Here is a 12,823-nt window from a genome sequence, read left to right on the forward strand (position 1 = left end):
TAAAGAAAAATAAATTCCTCATTATAAAAGAAAAAGGTCATTATTAAACTTTAATAATATTATTAAAATATAAAAATATTTATAAATATAATATATATATTATTAATTTAAAATTAAAATTAAATAATAAAAAAATTTATAAAAAATAATTTTTTAAAAGATATTTTTCACGCATAAATTTTTTTTTCCAACCATTATTCTTATTTTCCATGAGCTTCCACGTAAAGTTTCACTCTCCGTAGAAACTTAGAAATTTTGGCTTTTATTTAATTAATGATGCATTAATTGCAGTTGTACGCGCCACCCAATCCCTGACTCTTTTTTTTTTTGGCGAAGATCCCAATCCCTGACGGCTTTTATTTTGAAAGCTGGTCTCTATCAATTTATTCAATTTTATTCTTATTCGAGAATAATAATAATAATAATAATAAATTAAACGTCATGTCACATTTAAAGCAAAATTAATGCCTCAGATACATGCCGATGGTCGGCATGTGCGGGTAGGATTTTCAACCGTTCGATGAAGTTTTTCTTAGGTGTGGGTATTTATGAATAATTTCAGTTTAAATTATTTAATAAAAACTATAAACAATTTTTTATATTTATTTTTTGTTAATTTTTATGGAAATATTTGTACTTTAAATTTTTTTACAAGTTTTATTATTATTATTATTATTATTATTTCTAAAATTAATTACATTGTAAAAAAATTTTTACTCTTGATAATTATTATATTTAGACACTTTATACAAAAATTTCACACCTATGTGATTATCATTCTATTTTTCAATTTTTTATATTTATTTTTATTAATTTCATAAAAAAAAATCTTTATAACAATCACTAATGATAAGTGATTCTAAAATTTTATGTAATAAAATCAAATATCACATGCAATTAGAAATCTCATGCTAAAAAAGAATATAGATAATGTTACATTATTCATTAAGAGGATGTTTGGCTTCATCATAAAAATCAGTTTATAATTTGAATTTATAAATATTTAAAATTTTAAGTAGTTATGTGTTTAGTTAAAATATTTATAGGTGACCGATAAGCAGTTATTATGTTTGATGTAAACAACTTATAAATATATTTATTATTTAAATTATTAAAAAATATTAAATAATATTTATGATGAAATTTTAAAAATTAAATAAAAATAATATAAAAAATATTTAATCAAACTAGCCTATAAACACTGAAAATAAAAAGTTAAGCCCTCTATTTTGTTTTTAAGCTTATAAACTAAACTTATAAATTAAAAAATTGTGATAAAGAAATAAATTTATCTATTTTTAGATCATATAAATTGGTTTAATTAAATTATAAGTGAAGGTAAATACTTTTTAACTAATTTATATTAATAAGTATTTCAAGTTTGACTTTATTTATATTCTTTTACTTATTTTTTTAAAGAGATTAAATAAAGATAAAAAAGATTTTGATCTCTTTTATAAAATTAATAAAAAAAAACTTTACCAAAGATTTCTAAAGTGATTACCTATAAATAAAATCATTAGTAATACTTAAAAAATATTTTTAAATATTTTATAAAAATTAAAATAAATATGAAAAATTAAAAAAATAGAATAGTTATTCTATGAATGTGAAAAATTTATATAAAATGATTAAATATAAATAATTATTTATTGTCAACAGCTTTTTTAAAACACATTTAAAAAAATTTTATAATAAAAAGAGGATATTGTAATTAATTTTAGAAATACAAATAATAGTAAACTTCAGTCAAAAGAAATTTGGAGTATTAATATTATAAAAAATTAACAGAAAAATAAATATAAAAGCTCATTTTACTGCACAACTTTGAACAAGAATAAGAAATTTTTTTATTAAATATTGTATATAGCTTTTATTAGATAAATAAAAATGAAATTATTGAGTAATAATAATCAAAGGGTCACATCTCTATAATAGTCCCATCCAAAGGCTGAAAATACCATCCGCAGCCATTCCCAAAGCGGTTTTCATCTTTATGATTTGCTAAAAAAAAAAAACTTTATGATAAAATTATTTTCCAATAAAATTTAATTTCGATCAATGTAGTTTTTCTAGTAAAGCCAAGTACAATAAAGCCGATCTGATCGAGGATGCCAGGGCATGCTTTGAAAGTAGTTTACACCTTGCGATCACTGCCACCATGCACCCTAGCCACGTCTTACCGATAGGGAGTTGGTTCTTTCGTATTAGAATTATGGTTCAAAATTATAATAAAATTTAGAGATAATTTTTTTTTTAATTTGGATAAAAAAAATATTTTTTAATAGGATATAAGAAGTAAAACTATTATTTTAGTTTTATTTCTAAATTAAGTGAGACTCCTAATCAGATTAGTATTAAGAGAATTAACATTATAAATAGGAGAATTGTGAAAAGAGTTACTTGGCTTTCAGCTTATGAAGTGAGACTGTTGTCCATTATAGGGAAGGGCCTTGCCAAGTGCTGCAAATTTGGCGCTGCAAATTTGGCACTGCTTTGCCCATTGTAGTAGAGAGAAGTTTTCGTTATAAAGTGAAGAAAGGACATAGAATTAAAGAGGAATGAATTTTTATCCATTAGTGAGAGAGCTTTTGCTCATATAAATGAAGACACCCTTTTGTGGTGTAATGTTGTAATAGTAAATATATTGAGTTATGTCTAGAGGAGACTGAGAGAGACTAACTAATTTATTATAAGCAGTTTGATGTTGTATGGGTTTTCTTGGATGTAATTGGATTTATGGGTAGTATAGCTATGAGCTTGTAATAATAATTTATTATTGTTGATAGTGGAGATGGCATGTTTGTGGATGTAGCTCTATTTTGAAAAGGTGAACCACGTAAATATTGGTGTTTTATGTATTTGCTGTGTTTCTTTGCAATTTACACGCTTCCGCGATGCACAACAAATTATTATCAGAGCATCGAGATGATCTTGGTGAGTTTGGTTGAAGGTGGAGTAGTTGCGACATGTAAAAAATCGCACATGCAATAATGGTAGATGTAAAGAGTTAAAATTGATGTGGAACTCTTGATGTAAAATCAAGATGGTTGATGACGTGAAGATTTTTTGAAGAATGAAGCAAGTTACATCCATGAAGATTGAAAATTTAATAATTTGAAAGTTTCAAGCCTAAGCATGGAGATTTGATGATTTGATGATACCCAAAAATTTAAGGTATGTAATGGTTGATGGATTTTGAGTCAAGGTGGAGATTGTTAGAATTATGACTCAAAATTCTAATGGGATTTGGAGATAGATCTTTTCCTAATTTGAGTAAGAAATATTCTTTAATAGAACTCTTATTTTAGTGTTATTTCTAAATTGAGTGGAACTGCTAATCATATTAGGATTGAGGAAATTAACACTATAAATAGGAGAATGGTGGAAATGGTTATTTTGCTTTTAGCTCATAGAGTGAGGCTGTTACCCATTGTAGAGAAGGGCCTTGTTAATTGCTGCGGATTTGGCACTGCCCATTGATGAGGGGCTTTTGCCCATTGTAGTGGAGAGAGGTTTCGGCCTAAGGTGGAGAAAAGACATAAAATTCAAGAGGAAGGGATTCTTGTCCATTGTTGAGAGAGCTTTTGTCCATATAGTTGAAGGCACCCATTGTAGTGTAGTGTTGTAATAGTAAATATATTGGGTTATGTCTAGAGGAGATTGAGAGGGACTAACTAATATATTTACTATAAGCAGTTTGATGTTGTATGGGTTCTCTTGGGTATAATTGGGTTTACGGGTAGTATAACTATAAGCTTATAACGATGATTTATTATTGTTAATAGTGCAAGATGGCATGCCCGTGGATGTAGCTTTATGTTGAGAGAGTGAACCACGTAAATATTGGTGTTTTGCGTGTTTGCTTTATTTATTTGCAGTTTACACGCTTCCGCGGTGCACAACATTCCATTTGCAATGATATTATAGTCATTGATTGGGTCGCTGATGTTCTCTAGGGCCCATATCCCAGCTCTAGGTTCTACAATAGGTGTGAACTTCCTAAAATCGAAGGAAAATTGGAGAGAAGATGTCAAGGATGAGATAAGGTCATTGATTGGGTCTTGATGGGTCTACCTGTGTTGAAAGAGTATCGAAGATTGGCATGGTCATGGGTGAAAGTATGTTATTACATTGATAGGAGAGGAGAGAAATGGATGTGTTTACAATAAGTTGTGTAGCTGAGATGGAGCGGTTGTTGAAAATAAGGAAAAGGATTATGTTTTACAGCTCTAAATTGGATGGCTAACTAAGTTATGACAACGTTTTTGGTGTTTGGTTAACCGAGAAACTGAAGAAATATTTGAGTTTCTTTTTATTTGTTTTATTTTTTTTATTAAATTTAAATTTTGATATTTATAATTTTTTAATGATATTTAATTATTTTGTGGGTCCTATAAGATTACTTTACTTATTTATTAGCACTGTAAATGAACACCATTTAAATAAGATTTAATTACTCTTAATTAAAATTTTAAGGGCTAAATTGACTCAAATAAAATTTAGAGATTGAATTGACTATTAAGCTAAAATTCAAAGGCTTATTTGGGCCTTAGGCCTTTAAAAAAACACGGATAGTGTTAATAAATACGCGTTTAATCACTTTGTCCATGATGGATTAATGGGCCATGCCTAATATTATTAAGACAATTTCGAAAATCCAGCTTATTAGAGCCTACAATTTTTCTACTTCATAATTAAGCCACTCCACTTCTTATTTGTCCAGTGTGTGATAAGATGCTGAACATAGCCATAGAAAATTTTTGTTCATAGACAATAGGTTGCCTAGTTAAATCATGCAAATATTTCTTTTACTTTTTCCTTTTTTTCCAATTTTTTTTTTTAAATTTCATAGACTTATAATTTATTTTAGAATATATTTTATTATATCTTATATTATTTCAAAAAAATAAAAATAAGTAAATTAAAAATGATAATTAAAAAAATATTTAATTTTTTTATATAAATTTAATAAATAAAGTTTCTTACTTATAATTACAAATACTATAATTATTATTTATTTATAATAATTAAATTAACAATAAATTAATTATATGAAAATAATTTCAAATAATTATTATTTTATCATTCATACATTTTAATAGAATAACCTAAGTTTAACTAAAAACTCAAAATAATTACCTATCAATAAGAAAAAAAAATTTCAAAATGAAGTTAACTTTTAAAATCAGTAATCGTTGAGCTCCATATTTTTGTTTCATTTAATAAATTAACTTATTTGTTAGGTGTCAAAAAGCTATCAGCCTGCTTCCAACAGTTCCAAATTCACAATGAAAATTTGGCAAAAACAAAAGAAATTAAAAAAAAAAAAGGCAACACCAGATTAAAAATTACCATGGCTAGCTGTGAATGAAGGTTCTCGATCCTAGGAGAAGTAGCATTAATGTTACTTAACCACCGAGTCTCAATTGGTGGAGAGGTAAGAAAAAGATTTGAAAGGTACGGAGATGTAATGGCGATCAGTGAGATTTGGAGAAAGGGAATCGTTCAGATTTTAGAGGGCACAGAAAATCTAGGTGTACATAGAATTTATTAAAGGATTTAATTCTAATAACATATTTTAAAAAATTCTTGTCAAAAATTGATTTTCAAAGTTTTATTAGGATATATTAATTTTATATGGAATATACTAATATTGTATATGAATATATAATTGAATTTAAACCTTAATTACTCTATACATTTTAAAGGAAAGACCCGTTCTATTTATGAAAATTCCTAGTATAAGAAATGTCTAGATCTAAAAATTTTAAAATACATCTATAATATGTACAGAAGTTGTATAATGACCATTAATCATGATGTATCTCATCATAATTAATGATCATAATATATTTATTATATACATACAATGGTTGCACTGAATAAATTCTCGTCAAGATCATGAATTGTTGAAAATACGGATTGGGTCACTCATAATGGATCAACTTGGCTCCATTTGATTATTTATTCTAATTATAAGAATAAGAACCAAAACTTAATAGCATATAACTACATGGTGTAGATATGTAAAATCATATAAAGTCAAAGGTTACATGGCTTTATCCAAGAGTAGCATTGCTATACTAAAGCACAAAACTATTGGCCAAGAGTGGCTTTATCTTTCATGCGATATAATCAAATTTGTAAAATAAAACTATATAGGGCCAAAAGGCCTATTCTCTCAATACACTTTTTGTATAAAATTACAAAAAAAAAACGTGTAGAATACGCACCAATTTCCAAAGGCCATAAGAGAGAAGAGTACAAGTGTTTTGACTTTTTTGTTTTTGGTATGTTAGGGACACTCTTATTCATTCTTCAAGTGGTGGAGCATTAATTTTTTGCAATTCAAGGTACACTTAGAATGTGGTTTATCTATGTAATTCATGATTATAAATATGTGATTATATAGTAGGATTAGTGAAACAAATATGATAAAGATCCTAGTCTATTTTGCATGAACATAAGTTGTGATTTATATATTTAAATCCATGTGTTGGGTTCTTAAATTTTTCTTCATGAATTGCCTCAATCATCTTGCTTCAATAATCTAGCATGAACTACCTCAATCAACACAATTTATACTACACTGTGGAAGCTACATTATTAAGGCAATTCGTGATGAAGAGCATTGATAAAAGAGCTTATGAAAAGAAGAAGAAGAATAGTAATTAATGGAATTCTCCTCTAAATTTGTAGGTATCATGTCCATCTAATTAATCATAGTATACAAGAATTAATGTTAACATCAGTTTGCTTTCCTCAAATCTTGCTTTGATGTTTTCATATAACTATTCCATGAGCATTCAGACCAAGAAAACAAAAACTAAAACAAGAACATATCTAAGTCGTAGTGTTGAGAGGAAGGAAGAGGATTTCAATATGATGGATTTTGCAGCTCCATTCCGATGGCTGTTACGGGGATGAAGGAGATCTCCACCACCATATGATCCCTTTCCATGTCTTCTGAAACTCATTATATCAACTTTCTTATGTGCATCTACATGCATAGAAATTAATTAATATCTGATAAGAAAATTCTTGCTTATATCTGATTCATCATAAATCTAAATATATAACATGAATAGTAAGATATATATATTTGTATTTTGAGTCTACAATAGATCAAATCTAGATAAGATTTCCCTATCTAATAATTATGTAAAATTAAAGAAAAAAAATATGATAGAAGTTAAGAACTCAAAAAGGTTAATTATAACCCTTACCCTTCAAGTGTTTTGCCTTCGATAAAGACTGGCATTGTGGTGGGGAAGAAACTTCAAAGGCATAGCATGAAAGAGATGTACAAAAAATAATTATGAACAAAAGCCCTATAAATATTGCTCTCTTCATGGCTATGATCATTCCTTTTCAATCTCTCTCAGAGGTTTTTTGTCCAAATAGACAGCTACCTAGTAGTAGCTTTATAGATTGATCTATGTGCTTTGCAAAATGTGCTTTACTTCCTTTTGAGCTTTTCTTCTATGGGAAACAATTCAAGAATATTTGCTTTTTTTTTCCCTTCTTCAACGAAGAACTATTAACAAAAAAACTCGTTAAGAACTTTTTTTTTATTTAAAGCCTTACGATTTTGAAGACTATTTCAATATTATTGAGTTAAAGCTCATAGGTCATTAAAAGCATAAATAATAATTAATGCCTGGCAACTATATTGTCTTATGCTTTATTTTCCATTGGAATTTCTTATCTTCAATCTTATTTGATAACAAAAGAATAAGAATATCAATTAAAACCATGTGACCTCGCATTTTGGAAAGGCATATGATGCCTGTATCTTTTTGGATAACTTTCCTTCACATTACGCAAGGAATATTTCGCTAATTTATTACTATAATCCTTCACTAGTGAATAGATTAAAAATAAATATATCTACGGTAAAAAAAAAAAAAAAAGAAATAAATAATGCTAGCCAGTCAAATAATTACTCCCATCATTTAGATCTTTTCGGAAACATTATTATTTATTTGCTGATATATTGCAGAAATAATAATTGTAAGCTTGATAAAATTTATATATTTAGCCAATTTTCTGATAATTTCGGGAACTGAATTTGAAAAAGATAATTGATGCCATCTAATATTAGTTATACAATTTTTTTTTATTTTTTAATAATTGGACCAAAAATACTAAACTTTTTTGTTAATTTGTAATTTTATCATAACGTTTCAATTTTGGTTTAAGTATCCTAAGATTTGACATTGAGAACAAATTATATTTAATTTCTAAAATCAAATTTATAATTGCCATAAAAATGAAATATTTGCAATAATTTACAATTATAGCCAAACTTTCTAATTTTAGAAAAAGTAATCCCAACCTTTGATATTGGTGCAATTATGGGCAAAACCTAAAATTGATTTGGAGAAATTTAAATTTTACCCATCAAACTTATAATTATTATAGTAAATGTCCTAAAATGATTTTATACTTTGGTAATTAAGCTGATTGATTGTTTTAAAAATTATAATCACATCAATCAAAAGAATAAAATCATCTAATTTAAAACATATATAGATGGATTTATATGAATTTAGGTAATAAAATTTAAAGTTTAGGATGTTTAGTTACTATAATATAAGCTTAGTGGATAAAATTTAAATTTCTTTTAATCAATTTTGAGCTTTGATTATAATTATCAAAAGTTTGAATTTATGTTCCAAAATTAGAACGTTTAGATATAATTGCAAAATACTGCAAAACGTTTGGCTTTTATATCCAATTGCAAGTTTGATTTTAAAAATTAGATACAATTTTACACAATATCAAATGTTAGGACATTAAAACTAAAATTTAAAAGTTATGACAAAATTGTAAATTGATGAAAAAGTTGAGTATTTTTTATTCAATTTGCCCTTTTTTAGTGACGGATGAGAAAGAGGGACTCAAACATGGGTTTGATAAGTATATTATATACCTTCAGCCACTCAATCAAAACAGACTAAGCAATTATACAATATTTTCTACATTAAAATTACAAATTCAATTCAGTGGTACTGAAATAAAATCATCTTCAAAATAATTTATTCTATAATGCGTACACAATTTAGTAGCTAATTAAGCTAACTGAATGAGTCATGTACTTGTCAACAAAAATGGATGAGATACTGATCGATGAAGAAGGTGATGTATTGTTGTAATTTAAGGAAATTTACAAATAAAATCTATAATCTACGTCCAAATCCTTATGTAGCTACACATATCTTAACTCGAGACAAAAGTGGGCAACGCAAAGTTCAATGGTTACTTCACGCAGGAAGGGCAGGTTTCTTATCATGCAGATATTTATAATGGTTGCAATATTTCTTTTCTATTTATCTCTCATATTTTAATATGGCAAATAAGAAACCAGAGGTGCAATTAGGCCGATTAATTAGTCCAATATTTAATTGGAAATCTTCAATATTGATTCTCCTCTCATGAAATCTGACCAATTGAATTGGATTTTCATGAAGAAAATGGTTGTAAATAGAAAAAAAAAAAATCTCTCACACACATTCAACAAGAAGAAAGTACAATATCATTTACTCTAAAAGAAAAAGAAAAATACACCAATACCATCATCTTCTCTCTTCCCTTCTTTTGTTTTCCCCAAACATTAAAAAAAAAATAATCAGTTTTGCAACCGATTTTTGTAACTAACTAAAATGAATTGCTATTAACAATCAATTTTGTAACCGATTTATAATTTCATTTTTTTAGTAAAATATTTAATTTTTAAAAATTTAGCAACCTATTCAAGAATCAGTTGTTAAATCGATTGCTATTAGCAACCGATTTATAATAGCAATCGATTTATAATGGTTATTAAAATTGGTTGCTATTTTAGTACCTATTTTTAAAAATAAAGGAGACATACAGAGTTGCTCAAACTATAAGGGAATTAAACTCATGAGCCATACTATGAAGTTGTGAGAGAGAGTTGTGGAGCATCGACTACGTCATGATACTTCTATCTCTCTCAATCAATTTGGCTTCATGCCCGGTCGTTCAACTATGGAAGCAATCTTTCTCATTAGAAGTTTGATGGAGAAATATAGAGATGTGAAGAAAGATCTACACATGGTTTTTATTAATTTGGAGAAGGCTTATGATAGTGTTCCAAGAGATGTCTTATGGAGTGTGTTAGAACAAAAGAGGGTATCTATTGGGTACATACAAGTGTTGAAAGATATGTATGAAGGAGCAACTACTATTGTGCGCATAGTGAGAGGGGATACAAGAGATTTTTCGATCTCAATTAGATTACACCAAGGATCAGCTATAAGCTCTTACCTTTTTACATTAGTTTTAGATGAATTGACGAAACATATACAAGAGAGTATTCCTTGGTGCATGATATTTGCAGATGATATTGTTCTGATAGATGAGACGCAAGAAGGAGTCAATAGAAAGCCAGAGCTTTGAAGAAGTATTCTAGAGTTAAAGGACTTTAAGTTAAGTAGAACGAAGACAGAATATATGTATTACAAGTTCAGTGAAGGCCAAACTGGTAATAGGGAAGGAGTTAGTTTGGATGGAGTGATACTGTCCCAAAGTAATCACTTTAAATATCTCAGCTTAGTCCTTCAAGTAGATGGGGGATGTGAGGAGGATGTTAGTCATATGATTAAAGCCGGATGGTTGAAGTAGAGACATGCCACGAGAGTTTTATGTGATCGCAAGATTCTCAATAAGTTAAAAGAAAAATTTTACCGTACAGCTATATGACTAGCTATGTTATATGGTAGTGAGTGTTGGGCATTGAAAGAGTCGTATGCGTTTAAGATAAGAGTTGCAGAGATGCGAATATTAAGGTGGATGAGTGGTCATACTAGACTAGATAAAGTCCGTAATGAGAGTATTGGAGAAAAGGTAGGAGTGGTTCCAATTGAGGATAAATTGAGAGAAGGGAAATTGAGGTGGTTTGGTCATGTGAAGCGTAGACATACGGAGGCTCCAGTTAGACAAGTAGAGTACATTAGTTTAGAGGATAGAAAGAAAAAAAGGGGTAGACCTAAATGGACTTAGAGGAGAGTAGTATAACATGACCTATAAGCATTACACATTTCTGAGGATTTAACCCAAAATCGTTTAGAGTGGAGAAAGCGAATCCATATAGCCGACCCCAAATTTTTGGGATAAAGGCTTAGTTGAGTTGAGTATTAAAATTGGTTGCTAATCAATATCAAAAAAATCTTACATATATGATAGCAATCGATTTTAAAATTGATTGCTATTAGTAACTGATTAAAAACAACGATTACTAAAATCTGTTAATAATAGCAACCGATTTTAAAATTCATTGTTGTTATTAAATAATTATTTTGATGGGCTTTAAAGTTAGCAATCGATTTGTAATCGACTGCTAAAATCAGTTGTTATTTGCAACCAATTCATTGTTAGTTGCTAATAGCAACTCATTTTTATAACTAATTGCAAATCGGTTGATAATTTTTTTCTTTCAAAAAATTTTTCCGAAATTTTTTATTTTCTTTTTTTTAACTAAATATTTCCTCCCAAAAAATTTTCCCAAATTTTTTATTTTCTTTTTTTCTTTTTTATTTCCAACCGATTTGCAAATTGGTTAGTAACAGTAACTGATTTTGTCAACCAATTAAAATTAAATGCTATTAATAACTGTTTTTTCCCCCAAAAAATTCCACCCAGTTTTTTATTTTCTTTTTTTAATTTGCAACCAATTTACAAATTGATTGCTAATAGTAATTAATTTTTGCAACCGATTAAAATTGGTTGCTATTAGTAACCGATTTTTCTCCCCTAAAATTCTTACCTAATTTTTTATTTTAATTAGCAACCGATTTGCAAATCAGTTGCTAATAGCGACTAATTTTTATAATCGAATTTTTCTCCCAAGAAACTTCCCGCCCATTTTTTTTATCTTTTTATTTTGATTTGTAATCAATTTGCGAATCAATTGCTAAAAGCAACCGATTTTTGTAATTGATTGAAATCGATTAATATTAGCAACCAATTGCAAATCGGTTGTAAATCCCCTCCCCCCCCTCCTTCCCAAAAAAAAAAAAAAATTCTCACCCAATTTTTAAAATAAATTAGACACTGATAATCGGTTGCTAATTCGCTTATATAAACTACTACTCATTTTCTTTCTCCACTACTTATTTTCTTTTCTCACTATTCTTTTTTTTCCTCTTTTTCTTTTCTTTTTTCTCATTTTCTTCATCATCTTTTTTATTCTCATTTATTTTATTCACCATCTTTTCCTTTCAAAATTTTTTTAATATCTTTTTCTTTCTCATTTATTTTCTTCTTGATCTTTTTCTTTCTCATATATTTTCTTCTATATCATCTTTTGTTTTCTCATCTATTTTCTTCTACATTATCTTTTTTTTTTTTGGTTAATTGCCAAAAAAAAACTTGAAGTTTGACAATTTTTGTAATTAAAACCTGAAGTTTGCATAATTGTCAATTAAACCCTTATGTTTGATTAATGTCTCAAATTAACCCTGTAACACCCTTACTTTAGCTAGTCCGTGCATTCGACTGTTCTAGTGATTAATGTCAGTCCGGACAGTCGAAATGTCTGGAACTATATGTAAACTAGAGTGAAGAGTCATAAATAATTCAAATAAGTGTAAGAAAAATTTAGAAAAAATTTTAGAAATAAAATACAATAAAGTTAAATGAGCCAGTGCCCCGGTGATTGGTGACCTATGGGAAGTTGCGGTGAAGATAGCTAGTAACCCTAAACCCGAGGAGAACCTTGTGAAATAATTTCTGGGATATCAAAGAAGAGTTACGACACCCTATGTAGCATTAGAATGCCAAGAAATTGCTTAGA

At 27.9% G+C, this 12,823-nt stretch overlaps 1 long non-coding RNA gene across 1 annotated transcript; it reads right to left on the minus strand.

The window, feature by feature from the left end:
* Positions 1 to 6,661: 6,661 nt before the first annotated feature.
* On the minus strand, positions 6,662 to 7,399 carry LOC110662134 (uncharacterized). The gene is made up of 2 exons (XR_002496262.2): positions 7,230 to 7,399; positions 6,662 to 7,003 (listed from the first exon to the last, which is right to left on the minus strand). It is a non-coding gene; the product is annotated as an uncharacterized LOC110662134 (long non-coding RNA).
* Positions 7,400 to 12,823: the final 5,424 nt, after the last annotated feature.

This window comes from Hevea brasiliensis, unplaced genomic scaffold (assembly GCF_030052815.1).
Source record: "Hevea brasiliensis isolate MT/VB/25A 57/8 unplaced genomic scaffold, ASM3005281v1 Scaf576, whole genome shotgun sequence".
Classification (NCBI taxonomy): domain Eukaryota; kingdom Viridiplantae; phylum Streptophyta; class Magnoliopsida; order Malpighiales; family Euphorbiaceae; genus Hevea; species Hevea brasiliensis.